Raw genomic sequence first — 17,424 nt, forward strand, 5'->3', positions numbered from 1 at the left:
AGACTAGTTCAGATTCAGGGCTGCTTGGCAGGTACCCCCACATAGCCCTGGGCTTTTTCATTTGCTTCACCGTTCATTGCATTTCCCCCTCTTTTCCACCTTACAAGATCTTCTCCTTTACCACCCTGATCTCCTCCCATGCAATCAGACCACCTCTCTTTACCCTGTCCCCATCGACCGTATTCTTGCTTGCTTTGTACTTTCCTTTGCCTTCTCCGAGATGGTTGCCATGCTCATTTCCACCATTGCCAGCACTTCCTTTAAAATAGTACCCCTTTATTATCTGTAGTGTCCTGCAGTTCGTCATGCTGTTATCCTGTGAGAGGCCTGGCAAGATGGGAAGAGGCATCTGCACGCACACTTTCAGAGCTGACAGAAAGGAGCTTGAGTGGAGAGGGAGCTGCAGAAGCTTGGAGATGAGGCCAACAGAAGCCTGCTGAAGTTGTGCAAGGGGAAGTGGCAGGTGCTGCCTTGGGGGAGAGACCCTGTGGAGAAGGGCCTGGACATTAGGAGGGATGCCATATGAGCCTGTGGTGCGTGCTCACCACAGATCAGGACAGCTGCATATGGGGCTGCATGAGGAAGCGTCTGGCCACCCAGACAAGGACAGTTACTATCCCCCATTAACTCAGCACTGGTGTGGCCACATCTGGAATCATGTGTGCCATTGTGGGATGCCCAGTGTTGGAGGAATGGGGAAGACGTGGAGAGGGTCCAGAGGAGGTCTGCCAAGATGGGGCTTGTTGCCTGCAGCACATGACCTGTAGAGGGAGGCTGAGGCACCTGGGCTACATTATCCTGGTGAAGTGGAGGCTAAGGGCAGTAGAGGCCTTGTTTCCTCATCCTGCCTCCCAGGGAGCGCCTGGGAGGTGCCATCTTGTTGTCCCTAACTCAGTGTTGCACACCCCCACCCTCACACTGCCCCCACAAAGAGGCCTGAGCAAAGTGTGAGGCAAGGGATCACCCTACCCAGGGACTGGGTGTCAGTGCCTGGCCATGTTGTATGACAAAACACATCAAGGGTGACTTGGCATCAGAGCCAACTGCACATTTCCTTTGCCTACCTGCAATCAGTGCCTCCAACTTTCTGCTCTCGTTAGCCCCTGGGGAGGCTTTGTGAGTAATGGCCCTCAGGGCACGATGGGATGAGGCATCTGCACGCACACATTCAGAGCTGACAGAAAGGAGCTTGAGTGGAGAGGGAGCTGCATAAGCTTGGAGATGAGGCCAAGAGAAGCCTCCTGAAGTTGTGCAAGGGGAAGTGGCAGGTGCTGCCTTAATGCTCCAAGTAGCTTTGGGGTTTGCTTCTGAATTCATCTTCTTGAGAGGTTTGTTCAGCCTGCTCTCAGTATCTGAGGTTCATGGACTCAGCACCAAATACACCCGAGGGGCTATTAAAATGCAAAAAGCCCTAACAAGCCGATGTCACTCCACAAGGCTTTTTACAGTTCTTCAATTCTTGTGTGGCTAACTGGAGGGGTCTCGGGAGTGTATTTAAAAGAAGAAGATTTCATTGAGCACCTAAAAAAAAAGAGAGGATTTCTGCTTTTTATGTTTTAGTTTTCAGCTTCCAGAATAAGAGAGAGGCACATTCTCTAATTCATATTGATTCAGAGGGTCTCCTAATGAATCTTGATATCTAAGAAAAGCAGCATTTTTTATAGGAGGCATGAAAGATCATCCTTCCTCCCCATTGTCCCAACCCTGCCATTTTGCTCACCGGTACCTGGGAACCTACATCACTCTTGCTAAAATCGGACCTTTTTCCACTCAAGTCTGTAGCTGCATGTTACAGCTCCTGTGCACCAGTTCCCACGTGCTTTCCTTTGAGAACTAGCTGCAAATCGACACAGAAGGGTTTTTCTTAATTGGGATCAAACAAAACTAAAACATGATGCAGTTTAAAAAGAACTCCGCAAGGCTTTTGACACTGTCTCCCATAGCATCCTCATAGACAAGCTCAGGAAGTGTGGGCTAGATGAGTGGACAGTGAGGTGGATTGAGACCTAGCTGAATGGCAGAGCTCTGAGGGTTGTGAGCAGTGGTGCAGAGTCTAGTTGGAGGCCTGTAGCTAGTGGTGTCCCCCAGGGGTCAGTACTGGGTCCAGTCTTGTTCAACTTCTTCATCAATGACCTGCATGAAGGCACAGAGTGCACCCTTAGCAAGTTTGCTGATGATACAAAACTGGGAAGAGTGGCCGATACACCAGAGGGCTGTGCTGCCATTCAGAGAGACCTGGAAAGGCTGGAGAGGTGGGTGGAGAGGAACCTCATGAAGATCAACAAAGGCAAGTGCAGGGTCCTGCACCTGGGGAGGAATAACCCCATGCACCAGTATGGGGGGGTGGGGTTGACCTGCTGGAAAGCAGCTCTGTGGAGAAGGACCTGGGAGTGCTGGTGGACACCAAGTTAAGCATGAGGCAGCAATGTGCCCTTGTGGCCAAGAAGGCCAATGGTATGCTGGTGTGCATGAGGAAGAGTGTTGCCAGCAGGTCAAGGGAGGGGATCCTCCCCCTCTCCTCAGCCCTGCTGAGGCCACACCTGGAGTACTGCGTCCAGTTCTAGGCTCCCCAATATAGGAGAGACGTGGCAGTCCTGGAGCGAGTCCAGCGGAGGGCTACAGAGATGATGAAGGGACTGGAACATCTCTCATATGAGGCAAGGCTGAAAGAACTGGGCCTGTTCAGCCTGGAGATCTGCTGGAAAAACAACACAGCTAGGCACAAACAGTCCCAGAGGTTCCTGCAGAGCATTGGTGACAACTTCTTGACACAGGTAGTAGAGGAGCCAACAAGGAGAGGTGTGCTGCTGGACCTTGTACTAACAAACAAAGAAGGACTGGTGGAAGATGTGAAGGTCGGGGGCAGCCTTGGCTGAAGTGACCATGAGATGGTGGAGTTCAGGATCCTGCAAGGAGGAGGCAGGGCACTAAGTAGGATCGCAACCCTGAAATACAGGAGAGCAAACTTTGGCCCCTTCAGGGACCTACTTGGAGGAATGCCATGCGTTAGGGCCCTAGAAGGAAGGGGCGTTCTAGAGAGCTTGTTAATATTCAAGCATCACTTCCTCCAGGCTCAAGAGTGGTGCGTCCCTATGAGTAGGAAGTCAAGCAAAGGAGGTAGGAGACCTGCATGGATGAGCAAGGAGCTCCTGGCAAGTTAGAGATCATTTAAGCAAACTTGACACCCACAAATCCATGGAGCCCCAATGGAATGCACCCACGAGTGCTGAGGGAGCTGGTGCATGTTATTGCTAAGCCACTCTCCATTATCTTTGAAAGATCCTGGAGAACAGGAGAGATGCCTGAGGACTGGAAGAAAACCAATGTCACCCCAGTCTTCTAAAAGGACAAGAAGGAGGACCCAGGGAACTACAGGCCAGTCAGCCTCACCTGCATCCCTGGAAAGGTGATGGAGCAGCTCATGCTGGAGGCCATCTCCAAGCATGTGGAGGAAAAGAAGGTGATCAGGAGTAGTCAGCATGGCTTCACCAAGGGGAAATCATGCCTAACCAATCTGATAGCCTTCTCTGATGGAATGACTGCCTGGGTAGATGAGGGGAGAGCAGTGGATGTTGTCTCCCTTGACTTCAGCAAGGCTTTTGACACTGTCTCCCATAGCATCCTCATAGACAAGCTCAGGAAGTGTGGGTTAGATGAGTGGACAGTGAGGTGGATTGAGAACTGGCTGAATGGCAGAGCTCTGAGAGTTGTGATCACTGGCACAGAGTCTAGTTGGAGGCCTGTAGCTAGCGGTGTCCCCCAGGGGTCAGTACTAGGTCCAGTCTTGTTCAACTTCTTCATCAATGACCTGGATGAAGGCACAGAGTGCACCCTCAGCAAGTTTGCTGATGATACAAAGCTGGCAGGAGTGGCCGATACACCAGAGGGCTGTGCTGCCATTCAGAGAGACCAGGACAGGCTGGAGAGGTGGGCGGAGAGGAACCTCATGAAGTTCAACAAAGGCGAGGGCAGGGTCCTGCAGCTAGGGAGGAATAACCCCATGCACTAGTACAGGGTGGGGGTTGACCTGCTGGAAAACAGCTGTGCGGAGAAGGACCTGGGAGTGCTGGTGGACACCAGGTTAAGCCTGAGGCAGCAATGTGCCCTTGCGGCCAAGAAGGCCAATGGAATCCTGGGGTGCATGAGGAAGAGTGTTGCCAGCAGGTCAAGGGAGGGGATCCTCCCCCTCTTCTCAGCCCTGCTGAGGCCACACCTGCAGTACTGTGTCCACTTCTGGGCTCCCCAGTACAAGAGGGATGTGGCACTACTGGAGCAAGTCCAGCGAAGGGCTCCTAAGATGATGAGGGGACTGGAGCATCTCTCTTATGAGGAAAGACTCAGAGAGCTGGGCCTGTTTAGCCTGGAGAAGAGAAGGCTGAGAGGGGATCTTATTAATGTGCACAAATATCTCAAGGGAGGGTGTCAAGAGGATGGAGTCAGACACTTTTCAGTGGTGCCCAGTGACAGGACGCGAGGCAACGGGCACAAATCGAAACACAAACAGTTCCATCTGAACATGAGGAAAAACTTGTTTACTGTGAGGGTGACCGAGCACTGTAACAGGCTGCCCAGAGAGGTTGTGGAGTCTCCTTCTCTGGAGATATTCAAAACCCACCTGGATGTGATCCTGTGCAAGGTACTCTAGGTGACCCTGCTTGAGCAGGGGGGTTGGACTTAGATGATCTCCAGAGGTCCCTTCCAACCTCAACCATTCTGTGATTCTGTGATTCAAATCTCCAGGAACAACACTACCCATTCACCACTACCCTCTGAGCCCCATCATCCAACCACTTCTTTGGCCATTTGTTTGTCCCACCATTCAGACCATGAAGGCCTAGTTTGTGTGCAAGTATACTGCAGGAGGAAGTGTCAAAAGTCTTCCAAAAGTCGAGATGACTGACATTCAATGTTCTCTGTTTGTCCACAAATACAGTTCTTTTAACACAGAAAGCCATCACGTTGGTGAGGCATGATTTCCCCTCAGTAAATCTATGCTGACTGTTCCCAGACACTTCATTCTCCTTCATTTACCCAGAAATGTGATCAGAATGGGCTTGCTCCATGACACTCTCCTCATCAAAGGAGGTTGTCCTTTTGGCCTTTTTGGAAGAGGGATGCAACATTTGCCCTTCTCCAGGCACTGGGACCTCCCCGAGTCTCCACAGCTTTCAAAGATGCCAGAGAGTGGCCTTGCTAGATAGCAACCAGCTCTCTCAGCATCCTCAGCTGCAGCCCATCCAATCCCATAGAGTTACAAATAATTCTTGACTCAAGCCTCAGGCACTGCTGGTTGTTTTTCTCCTCAGGCATCCTGACTCTAGGCACAGTGGCCTGGGAGACCTTGTTGGTGGGGGCTGAAGCCAAGGGATTGAGTTGCCCAGACCTATCTACCTCTGCTGTTACCAGATTCCCTGCCCCAGTCAGCCATGGGCCCACATCTTCCTTGCTTATGCTTTTCCTGTTACTGAAGCAACAGCAGATCATCTCTGTGCCCTAGAAATCCCTGCAAGCATCAGTTCTAAAGAAGCTTTGGCTTTCCTAACTGCTTCCCTACTTCACTGGACAACATTTTTGAATTCCTCCTTTGCAGCCTCTCCCTGCTTTCTGTTCCCGTGTGCTGCCTTTTTGTACTGTTGTTCAGTTGCGAGTTGCCTGTTCAGCCACCCTGTCTCCTGAGATGTCCACTTGTTCTCCTGGGTATCAGTATGGGCCGTTCTTGAGCTTGGAGGATGCTGTCCTTAAAGACCTGCCAACTGTCTTGAGCTCCTCTGCCCTTCAGAGCTGCCTGCCATGGGATCCCTCTACCAGTGGGCCCAAGTCTGCTTCTCTGACGTCCAGAGTCTGGACTCTGCTCCTCTTCCTCCTCTTCCTCCTCACACCCCTCAGCATCTGGAACTCCACCATCTCATGGCCACTGTAGGCAAGGCTGACCCTGATTACCACAGCCCTCATGAGTTCTTCCTTGTTGGCAGGTTCCAGGCCCAGGAAAGTGTCACCCTTGTTGACCTAGCAGGCTTAGCGGTGCTAAGAAGTTGTCCTCCACACCCTCCAGAATCCTCCTGGGCTCTTTGCAGCCTGCTGCATTGCCCTCCCACTGAATGTCAGGGAGATTAAAGTCCCCCCATAAGAACTGGGGTCTGTGATCCACAGGCTTCCTCGGGCTGCTTAAAGCTTTTGCAGTTCTGCAACAGCTTGTGCATCTCCATTTCCTCTTCCTCGTGGCCCAGGCTTTGGGCTTTTGTGTATATTTGGGCTGCAGACCCTCAGCTGTGGCACCAAGGCTGAGTGCAGCCTTGTCACGGTGAAACCTGTTCCCAAGAGCCAAGGACACTGTGTATACAAAGGCCTAAGTTCAGAGCAGAGACGTGCTGGTGTAGACAGCAAATGCAGTGATGATGTGAGGTGCCCACTGAGAGAGCAAACCCTGCAGTATACAAGGCCTGAGAGAAACAGAGCTGGGCCATGCAGCCATGGCAGGAGAGGTGCTTGGTTCCTGAGCTGACTCTGCAGCACCTTGGGGCCTGTGACGGAGGTAACCAGATCTCCAGAAAAGACAAGGTGCCACTGAGAAAGTCCCCGGGCCTGAACAGCCTGCAATCCGGGCACACTGTGGCTGCATCATTAACACAGTCCCTGTTCATATCATCAGGAGAAAAGGTTTAGGGAGAGGAGAGTTAGCAGGGTTTGAGAATGTAGGCATATGTGTGGAGACCCTGGTGTGATGTGCCTTCCATCTTTGCAGCATGCTCGGATGTAGACGGGATGGAGTTTGCCTAAAGGCAGTGGTGGAAATCCGTTGTTTGGGAACAGGCAGGAAATGCGAGGTGCCCTGGAGTGTTTGCCCAGCAACCACTCTGGAAGGACATGCTTTTCCTGTAGGTCCTGTGCTGTACCTGCTAGAAAAATGGTGCTTGTGCTGGACACCCCATGCATCTGACATGGCCCTGCCAGCCTATTGTCATGGCCTTAAATCAAGTGTGTGCACTGAATTACATGAGCTGTTTGCAATGTCAGGATCTGCATATGTCTCGGCTTCTTAATGAGCGGAGCTCTTGCAGTAGTCGGCAGCTAGTGTCATTTCAGATGGCCAAGGAGATTCTCCAGCTGGCCCTCAGCTAATGCTCTGGAAGGATATGGGTCTCCTAATTGTTGCATGAGAGCAAGGAGAAACTGGGCCATGTCTTGGACCACCTCTGGCCCTTCAAATGCCCAAAGGGGTGTGTGCGTGTACAGCTGACTCTCTCCCTCCATCTCCACTGATTACAGTGGGAGCTTAAAGAAGGAGCTGCCACGCAGACAGGCATTTTGTGCACGCTAAAACTTGGGCAAGGGGAATCTCACCTTCTGTGAGTTTGTGGAGAGCATGGGAGGGAAGTGTATCCCACTCCATCCCAGGGGTTTCTCAATGGCCATTAGATGTGTTGATTAACTCCTCTCAATCAGTCCCTGAAGCACGAGCAAATGAACACCCTTCTTGTCCCTGTGCTCTTAGGAGATAGGAGCAGGGCTTTCTAGAGTGGGACGTTTCCACCCCTCTTAGATAGCCATGCTCTGATGAGAGCAACTGCAATGCTAGACTCAGTCTCTCCACTGCTAGAGAGGGAGTATTTTAATCTACTTCAGTGGATAATTCCCAGGGGTGACCCTGCTGCCTTTCTTCAGGAGCTGTCAGCCCTGGAGTCCTGAGAACATCTCGAGGGTGCACAGTGGACAGACAAAGTCACAAAGTCTTCAGCTGGGCCTCTGCTCCTGAGCTGGGCTTGACTCCTGGGGTTGCCAGAGCCCATGGCAACCTGGCAGGTGCTGCGGAGAGACAGCTCTGTGCAAGTGCAGCTCCTCTTAATGGAGAAGCGGGACTCAGGGCACCGCCTGCAGGGGCCAGAATGAGATGAACGACTCAGAAGTTGAAGAGAGTCGAGAATCAGAGGATGCCAGAGAGCTCACTGCAGGGAGAAATCTTCATAGCCCATAACACAGTAAGTCTCTGGCTGCAGGGCAACATTGCTGCTGTGGTTGTCGGTGGGTTCTTTGAAAGCTGCCGCCTTGCACAGCTGGTAGGGTCTGTCAGGGCAGCTCTGCCAGCTTGTCCTGTTTGGAGCAGGTGGTGCTTTAGAGCAGGGATTCCCAGCCACACCGTCACAAGGACAGGACATCACAGCTACCTTCTCCTAGGGACGGTGCTGGGGTGTGAAGCCAGGGAGTGTACCCAGGTGTGCACAGGCTGTAATTCAGAGCAGGTTCCCTTTGCCGCAGGGTGCTGTGTGCCCAGGGCAGTGACTCTGCTGCCTGCAAGGGTCAGCACTCAGCCTGCCCAGGGGACTCCCCAGGGCTCTGCAGGGAGAAGCCCTGGGTGGAAGGAGTGACCCCGAGAAGGGCAGGTTCATCCCTCTGTTGAGAGGGTGCTGTGGGGGTGAGGGCTGCTCTCAGATCTCGCTCCCCCTCAGGATATTTCCAAGGGGCCTTTGCAAGACGAAAGCCATGGCAGGGCTTCCCTTAAAGATAAGGACTTTTCCTGAGTCTCTGCTGTCAGTTTCCTACTGTTTGTGCATGGGAGGTGGAAGGGGAGGGGTAAGGAGCTGTGGGCTTTGGACAAGAGACTGATACTCCCAGACCATTACAGTGAGAAATGAGTCGTTCTGTGAGGGACCTCATAAAGTCCTTTCAGCCAGTGCTCTGCCTACAGAAAGCACCACCATCACCTTCTCTGGCCTCATCGACGTTTGTGTGACCTGCTCCCTAGCACCTGCAGACACAGAGATGCCCCTGGACAGTGCCTTGCTGCTGGGAGGTTTCTGCAGGGCAGAACTGAGTGCGCAGAGGGTGGGATGGGGTCTGTGAGCGCTGACAGGGAAAAGAGATGGGACAGAGAAACAGCTCCCAGGAGAAAAAGCTCTGGGCAGTGGAGATATGATCAGAGAAAGAGAGGAAAGCAGAAACATAAATGCTGTGGGAAGGGGGATTTGGAAAACTCCCGGTCAGTCCCTGCAATGCAGACATCTTCCTCTAAGGAAGCCCCGCTGTGTCTCCTCTCGTGCCCAGCAGAGCTTCTGCCCTCAAGGCCACGGGGTCCAGGGCATGCTTCCTCTCCTCAGCAGCCTGAGCTCCAGCAGAGGAGGGGGGCATCTCTCCTCTGACGTGCCCATTTCCCAGCAGTGCATGACGAAGGGGCTGAGAGTGACTGTCCTGCAATGTCACTGTCTGAGAGGTGGTGTGCACAGCTGGGTGAGGTGGAGGCTTTCCTAACTGCCCGTTCAGCTCTCCCTCCTTGCTTTCCCTTTGGTAGCAGGGTCATGGTATTGCTCCTGGTTTCCTCTCCTCTTGGGGCTGGTCCGGTTCTTGCTCTCCTGCTCTCTGGGGTTAAGGAGAGGGGTTCAGCTGCAGTTAAGGCATGGACCCCATGGGTCCTGCGTGGAGCTGTCTTCATGGCAGCAACATGCCCAAGGTCCCTTCCAGCCTTCTAGGCAATGTATTTCATCCAGTTGGGGAATGATCTGACTCTCTCTTAAGGCTGCCCACCCATATTTAGAACTCTTGACTGTCTCTTTGGGGTGTCCTGCCAGGCTGCAAGCTGCCCTCCACAAGCCCCCAGCTCTGCCACAGCATATTTGTGGTAGCTGAGAGTCTTTGTGCTGGTCATGCAAGTCAGAAACCTCATCACATGCTCTGAAGAGCTCTCCATAGCACGCTCTCCATATCTACTCTGAGAGAGAAGAATGTGGAAATCTTCACTCAGGAACTACATTCCTCCACTCTCAGCTCAGTCCAGTTTCTTTCTTAGAGTAACTTGTGAGTGTGATTGTCCTTTAGCCGGGAGGGGTGCTAGCACAGGGCAGTGGGGAGCAAGACTCATGCACAGTCCGGATCCCCTGACTCTGTACAGTCACTGTGAGCCCTTTTCCTCTTGGACACACAAGTTCTACTGCTGAGCATAACTGAAATGCCAAAGATTTCTACTCCATCAAAGGATGCTCCCCCAGTGTGATGGAGGCATCTAGAAGCTCAAGAAATACAGAATCAGACCCCTTCACTGCAGCCCATTTTTCTGGAGAAAATGAGTGTTAAGATGTTGAACGGCCTTTCCACAAAATGGGCGGCTGTAGGATGTGTCCATCAGAGCTAGTCACGTCCCACTCCCATTACAGCACCTGCAGAAAGAGTGCAGATGGCAAATCGATGTGAGGAAAGGGTCCATCTCTTTGGAACAGAGATGTTTAGAAAGGGTGGGGTCATCCCCTGCCTTCACCTCAGTGTTTCTTTTGCCTGCCGGAGAGGGAACTGGTGTGGCTGATTCAGATACAGACACCTCTGTTCAGGAGGGCAAGGTTGGGGGAGATGAATTCCTCACAAGGGTCTTCTCTTCCAGACACAACTGGCAGGAGTGCTGTATTCAGCCCTCACAATGATAAATAGAGAGTGTTCCCACTGGGTCATTGGACCGAATGCCCTTCACTCAGCTCACGGTACCCGTCTCCAGGAATCTCCACCAAATACTCGGGGCAATATGACGCCTCCATTTACAACCGCAGCAGAGCAGGATTGACTCCTCTGGAAGCCACACCCAGAGGCCCCTGCTCTGCACGGCACACTCAGCCAGCATAAACGAGAGATAAGAAAAAGGGACGGAACCAAGCTAGAGAAGAGAGGAAATGTGGAGGGTTCTATTAAGAATAGTTTGGGATTTGGCTGAGAGAAAACTGTTTTAACTTACAAATGCCTTTTCCTTTTTGGACAGTGCCCAAAGCTCAGAGGAAGCAAATGCCCAACAGCAGTTTCCTGAATGAGTTCCTCCTCCTGGCATTTGCAGACACACAGGAGCTGCAGCTCTTACACTTCTGGCTCTTCCTGGGCATCTACCTGGCTGCTCTCCTGGGCAATGGCCTCATCATCACAGCCGTAGCCTGCGACCACCGCCTCCACACCCCCATGTACTTCTTCCTCCTCAACCTCTCCCTCCTTGACCTTGGCACCATTTCTGTCACTGTCCCCAAATCCATGGCCAATTACCTGTTGGACACCAGGGCCATTTCCTACTGGGGATGTGCTGCCCAGGTCTTTTTTCTTATCTTTTTCATTTTGGCTGAGTATTCTCTTCTCACTGTCATGGCCTACGATCGCTACGTGGCCATCTGCAGACCCCTGCACTATGGGACCATCATGAGCAGCAGAGCTTGTGTCAAGATGGCAGCAGCTGCCTGGGCCAGTGGTTTTCTCAATTCTCTCCTGCACACTGCTAACACATTTCCAGTAAGATTCTGCCAAGGCAATGTTGTGGAGCAGTTCTTCTGTGAAATCCCCCAGATCCTCAAGCTCTCTTGCTCAGACACCGACCTCAGGGAAGTTGGGGTGCTTGTGGTTAGTGTTTGTTTATATTTTGGATGTTTCATCTTCATTGTGCTGTCCTACGTGCAGATCTTCACAGTTGTGCTGAGGATCCCCTCCGAGCAGGGCCGGCACAAAGCCTTCTCCATGTGCTTCCCTCACCTGACCGTGGTCTCCATGTTTATTAGCACTGCAGTGTTTGCCTACCTGAAGCCCCCTTCCATCTCGTCCCCAGCTCTGGATCTGCTGCTGGCCATTTTGTACTTGGTGGTGCCTCCAACAGTGAACCCCCTCATCTACAGCATGAGGAACAGGGAGCTCAGGGATGCACTGAAGAAACTGCTTCAACTGGTATTAGTGCAGCAGCAATGAGCTGCCCATCCCTCTTCACAAGTGGTTTCTAAGTACCTCAGCCAACTCTTGTGCTTTGGGCATTCTTGCTGTGATCATCACGTTTGTGCAGAAGTGTTGGAATTCATCCCACTTGCTTACAGGCACGAAGCCAGTCTGTCTGACCCAGAAGTCTTCTGTAAATGTGTCTATCACTGTGTCAGAGCTGGCCTCTCTCTAATAAAAGGGGATTTCCTCAGGGCACTGCTTGAAGGTTGGGCTCTCCTTCGAAAGCTGGAGCCAAGAATGTGCTCAAGGACTTTCTCCCTGAAAGGGCCTGTTGCTTTTCTGGGGATCTGCATTCAGCTCTCACTTGTGGGTGCCCAGTGCTCCTGGAGACGGTAAATGGTCAAGCGGTATCTGCCATATAACAAGGCTGGACACTGATGCCTGTCCTTCTCAAAGGGTGTATGGATCCATCAGGAGAGCACAGGGCATCTCCAAGGGCACCATGTGCCTCGGGGTGGGCAGCGAATGGAGCTTCACAAAATCCAGTGGATTCATCCAAAGATAAAGGGCTAAACACATGAATGTCCAGGCTAGTGAGAGCTCTGCAATCCCACGAGAGGCGTTGGGGACCGAGGAGGCCCAGGGAAGGGAGCCTGGAGAGTGGTCGACGTCACCTTCAACGAAAAGCCATGGGCTTTATGTAGTGACAGACCTGAACACAGCCTGAGCCATTTGACATGCCCTGCAATTGCTCAGAGCATCGTCCAGGCCCACAGAGGCCTCAGCAGGGGGTTAGGGTCCATTCCAGCTTGGAGGCTGATGGGGCAGCTGACACACACACCCCTCCACCCCTCCACCCCTGCGCCGAGCTGTTGTGTCTGCACGGGGGGGCTGTGGCTGTGGTGTGAGTGCCCAGAGCTCTGCAGCACCCTGTTGTGGGCACTGCTGCGGGGCCACCGCCAGCCTGGGCTGCTCTGCTGGGTGGGCTGGGGAGAGGGCAGGGGAGGTGGGGAGAGCTGGGGAGGACTGGACTGGGCTGGGCTGGTAAGGGCCCAAGAGAAGGAAATGCCAATGTTAGCTCGGCTGTATGAACAGGCAGGGTGAGGACACACACTGGTGGGCTTGTGGTGCAGAGCCAGGGCTTGTGTCTGACCATTTGCTGATGATACAAACCTGGGAGGAGTAGCTCATACCCCAGAAGGCTGTGCTGCCATTCAGAAGGACCAGGACAGGCTGGAGAGGTGGGCGGAGAGGAACCTCATGAAGTTCAACAAAGGCAAGTGCAGGGTCGTGCACCTGGGGAGGAATAACCCCAGTCACCAGTACAGGCTGGGGGTTGACCTGCTGGAAAGCAGCTCTGTGGAGAAGGACCTGGGAGTGCTGGTGGACAAGTTGAGCCAGCAGTGTGTCCTTGTGGCCAAGAAGGACAATGGTATCCTGAGGTGCATCAGGAAGAGTATTGCCAGCAGGTGAAGGGAGGGGGTCCTCCCCCTCTACTCAGCCCTGGTGAGGCCACAGCTGGAGTACTTCGTCCAGTTCGGGGCTCCCCAGGACAAGAGAGACATAGCACTACTGGAGCAAGTCCAGCGAAGGGCTACAAAGATGATGAGGGGACTGGAGCATCTCTCTTATGAGGAAAGACTCAGAGAGCTGGGCCTGTTTAGCCTGGAGAAGAGAAGGCTGAGAGGGGATCTTATTAACGTGTGCAAGTATCTTAAGGGAGGGTGTCAAGAGGAGGGAGTCAGACTCTTTTCAGTGGTGCCCAGCGACAGGACATGAGGCAAAGGGCACAAAGTGAAACACAGACATTCCATCTGAACATGAGGAAATACTTCTTCCCTGTGAGGGTGACAGAGTACTGGAACAGGTTGCCCAGAGAGGTTGTGGAATCTCCTTCTCTGGAGATATTCAAAACCCGCCTGGATGTGATCCTGTACAATGTGCTCTAGGTGACCCTGCTTGAGGAGGAGGGTTGGACTAGATGATCTCCAGAGGTCCCTTCCAACCTCAACCATTCTGTGATTCTCTGATTCTGTGATTCTGTGATTCTGTGACTGAGGCACAAGTGACCTCACAACCACAAACAGCAGCCACATGACCAGCACTGTCCTATCAGGCCCTGAGACACAAGTGACCTCACAAGCCCCAAAGCACCAATGTGCTGGATGCTGTCTAAGCAGGTACTGAAGCAAAAGTCACCTCACAAGTACAAAAAGGAGCAATGGGGCTGCTGGTGGACGAGCAGATCCTAGGCCGAAGGAACTCCACAAACACAAACATCAGCAAACTGCATCGAGCTGGACTGTCAGGTGCTCAGGCTGAAGTGACCTCCCAGGAAGCCATGAAGCCGTATATCTGCTCCTGGCCTCTTAGCAACTGAGGCGCAATTGACCTAAACAAGCACAAACAGCAGCAATGGGCCTGCTCCCCGTTTCTGAGGCACTGAGACACAAGGCACCTCACCATCATCACCAAAGCTATGGGCATGCTGTTGGCCTACCAGCTTCAGAGGCACAACTGACCTCACAAGCGCAAATGGCATCGACATGCCTGCTGCTGCCCTATCCGGGACCAAGTCACAAGGAATCTGAAAAGTGCAAACCTTCTCAGAGGACAAGCTCACCTGGGCCACTCGCATGGCCCTTGATTACGCTGTTATCACTCCGTACAGAACAGTCTTCTGCAAACAGCTTTCATCTCCTGCCAAGACTCTCTCCAGGTCATGCGACAGCTCCACTCTGGCACCCTGGGCACAAATCACAAAAGGGAATGATTGGTCTTGCTTCTCCTTTAGTACCATCAAGTCCGAGCTGGGAGCCTTTGCACTGCAGCACCTACACAATGACAGCAGGACGCCACTTCCACTCCTAGTGCTGAGGTACAGAGATCAGCTGAGGGAGCAGCTGTGCTGGAAAGCGTTTTGGACACTCTCAGATCAACTCAGCACTGCACCAGGCATCAACCTGACGCCAGACCTCTGCTGTGTCACCTAGTCTACAAACACACTTTCTCTGCCCCTCAGAGCTGGCTGGTCTGCTACATACAACCAGGTGCCAGCAAGAACAGATGCATGCAGGACACTCACCACTTGCACGCTCCCCAGGCACTGCTCTGCTCGCTGCCTTCCCTTGGCTCCTCAACCCAGACACACAGCGAAGCTCTTCTGGAAACACCAGGTGGCGGCCAAGGCACTCTTGGCTCACAAGGCCTCTGCAAATGAGCAGCACAAGCTGAGGATCAGGCACAGAGCTGGCTCCTTGGGCGATGCTTTTGTTTTCAGAGGGAAGGATCCTGCTTTCTTTGGGCACAGCAGGCTGCTGCTTTCCACCCCCATCCCCTCAGGAATCTCCAGCTAGGGATGGGGGAATGGGCATTTTCTTTAGTAATACAAAAGTTACAGATACAATGGAGAAACAGTTGAGAGTCCTGAAGGCTTCCTGAGCCCAAAGGAACCTCTTTCCTTCCCTTTAGTTACTTAGACAAGGAGCCCCAGTGAAGGGACAAAGGGTGCAGAGGGTTTGAAATGAGGCCCAAGCAATGAGACAGCCCCAGACTGCAGGTCTGCTGAAGTGCCAGCTGTCCTGGCTGCGCAGGCTCTGCAGCAGCAGTCCACGCTCCACAGCTGGCTTCACAGAGCACTGAGGGCTGGGTGCCATGGGCAACCTGGCCCTGGGCACATCTTCACCCCTCACAGAGCCAGCAGCCCAAGAGCTCTGAGACTTCCTCAGGTCAAGCTACGGATGCTTTGGGGCACTCACACAAAGGCACCCAAGAGATGCTGGCATTTATTCTAAGGGTCTTGCACTAATCCTATATGGCACCGCAACCTTCTAGGAAAAGGAGGGGGCACAATAGCATTTGCTGAGGGGGCTGGCAGTAACAGCAGTTATGGGAGGAGGAATTTGCAGCACAGCAGAGGTACCAGGAGGTGAACTCACACCCGATGTCACCCAGGGAAGCTAGGTGCATTTATGGAAGCCTTCGCATCCGTATGAATCCTCATCTCATCCACTTGCAGCTGCTTTCACAGAGGGCTCACGATGTAGGCAAAGATCTTGACAGGTGTCCTGCCTAGTTAAGAGATGGGAATAGGGTCCTCCAGAGTGGGACATTTCCATGTCCTAGATGAGCATCCTCTGATGAGACAAATTGCAATGCTGGAATGGGTCTCTCTCCACTCTTTAGAAAAGGCCCATAGGTGATTCTTTCAGTCTACTTCAGTGACCGTGTCCCAGGAGGAGGAAGCACAAGGGAGAGAGAAATTCACGCCTTCAGCTGGACCACTGTTGCTGAGCAGAGGCAGGCTCCTGGAACGGAGAGAGCTCCTGGCAAGGTGGCAGCACTGCTGGGAGACAAGTCTTTGCAGGAGCAGCTCCCGTGTCAAGAGCAGCAGGACTGCGGGCACTGCCTGCTCTTGCTGACATCCATGAGAGAAGGCAGAGAGAAGTGAAAGGGAGTGTGGAGTGGGAGGCCAGAGGAGAGCTCCTTGTGGGAGGAATCTTCACAGCCCTTTGCAAGGTAAGTCTCTGGCTGCAGGGCAATGCTAGTGCTGTTGCTGGAGGGGTCTTCTAAACCCAGCCCATAACGGAGAGTTTTCTTAAGGCTTGCTCTCCTGGCTTCTCCAGAGTGGAGGAGGGGATTCCCTGGCACAGCATGCCAGGGACAGGGTGTCCTGCTGCCTTCTGCCAGGGAGAGCTGCATGGGTGTGAAGCCAGGGTGTGCCACAGGTCTAGCCAGGGCTGTCACTCAGAGCAGTGTTCCTGCCCCCCAGGGTGCTGTGTGCCCCGGGCAGTGAGTCTGCTGCCTGTGAGGGTCAGCACTCAGCCTGCCCAGCAAACTCCCCACAGCGCTGCGGGGAGAAGCTCTGGGTGGGAGGAGAGAGCCCGTCAGGGCAGGTTGAATGTGCTTTTGAGAGGGTGGTGCGTGGGTCAGGGCTGCTCACAGCTCCAGCTCACCCTGAGGACATTTCTGGAGGGCACTTTTCAAAAGGAAGGTCAAGGCAGGGGCTACTTGAAAGGGAAGGAGCTTTCCTTCTAGGCTGTGTGCTTTGAGTTCGCTAATTTGGGGAGGGGGAAAACAGGAAAGAGTTTTCTGCTTTGGCAGGGAACTGAGACTCTCAACCCTTCCCTCTCAGAGATCACTAGGTCTGTGAGAAAGCTCAGCAAACCCCTTCAACCCCTCCTCAGCCTACAGACAGCACCAGCATCACCTTTATGGCCTTGTCAGGGTTTTTCTGAGCTGCTCCTCAGGACCTTTGAGCACATCAATGCCTCTGCCCAGCGCCCTGTCCCGGTAGGTTTCTGTCAGGCAGAACGGAGCGTGCAAAGGGTGGGATGGGGTCTGTGAGCACCGTCAGGGAAAAGACATTGGGATAGGGAAGGAGCTGCCAGCAGGGAGAGCTCCAGGCAGCGAGATGGGCAGGGAATGAGAGGGAACTGCAAAGAGAATTGCCGTGGGAGGAAGGATTTGGGCAAGTCATGGTCAGTCCCTCTGATGCAGACACCTTCCTCTGAGCCAGTCCCCTGTGTCTCTGCTGATGAGCAGATGGTAAATTGGTGTGAGGAGAGGGTCTATCGCATTAGAATGGAGACATCCAGAAAGGTTTGGGCACCCACTGCCTTCATGTGACAGTTTCCCTGCCTTGCTAGAATGGGAGCTGGTGTGGCTGCTTCAGATACAAACACCTCTGCTCAGGAGGGCAAAGCTGGGGGAGATGAATGCCTCACAAGGACCTTCCCTTTCCAAGACAGCTGGCAGGAGAGCTTG

Source organism: Apteryx mantelli, chromosome 24 (assembly GCF_036417845.1).
Source record: "Apteryx mantelli isolate bAptMan1 chromosome 24, bAptMan1.hap1, whole genome shotgun sequence".
Lineage (NCBI taxonomy): Eukaryota > Metazoa > Chordata > Aves > Apterygiformes > Apterygidae > Apteryx > Apteryx mantelli.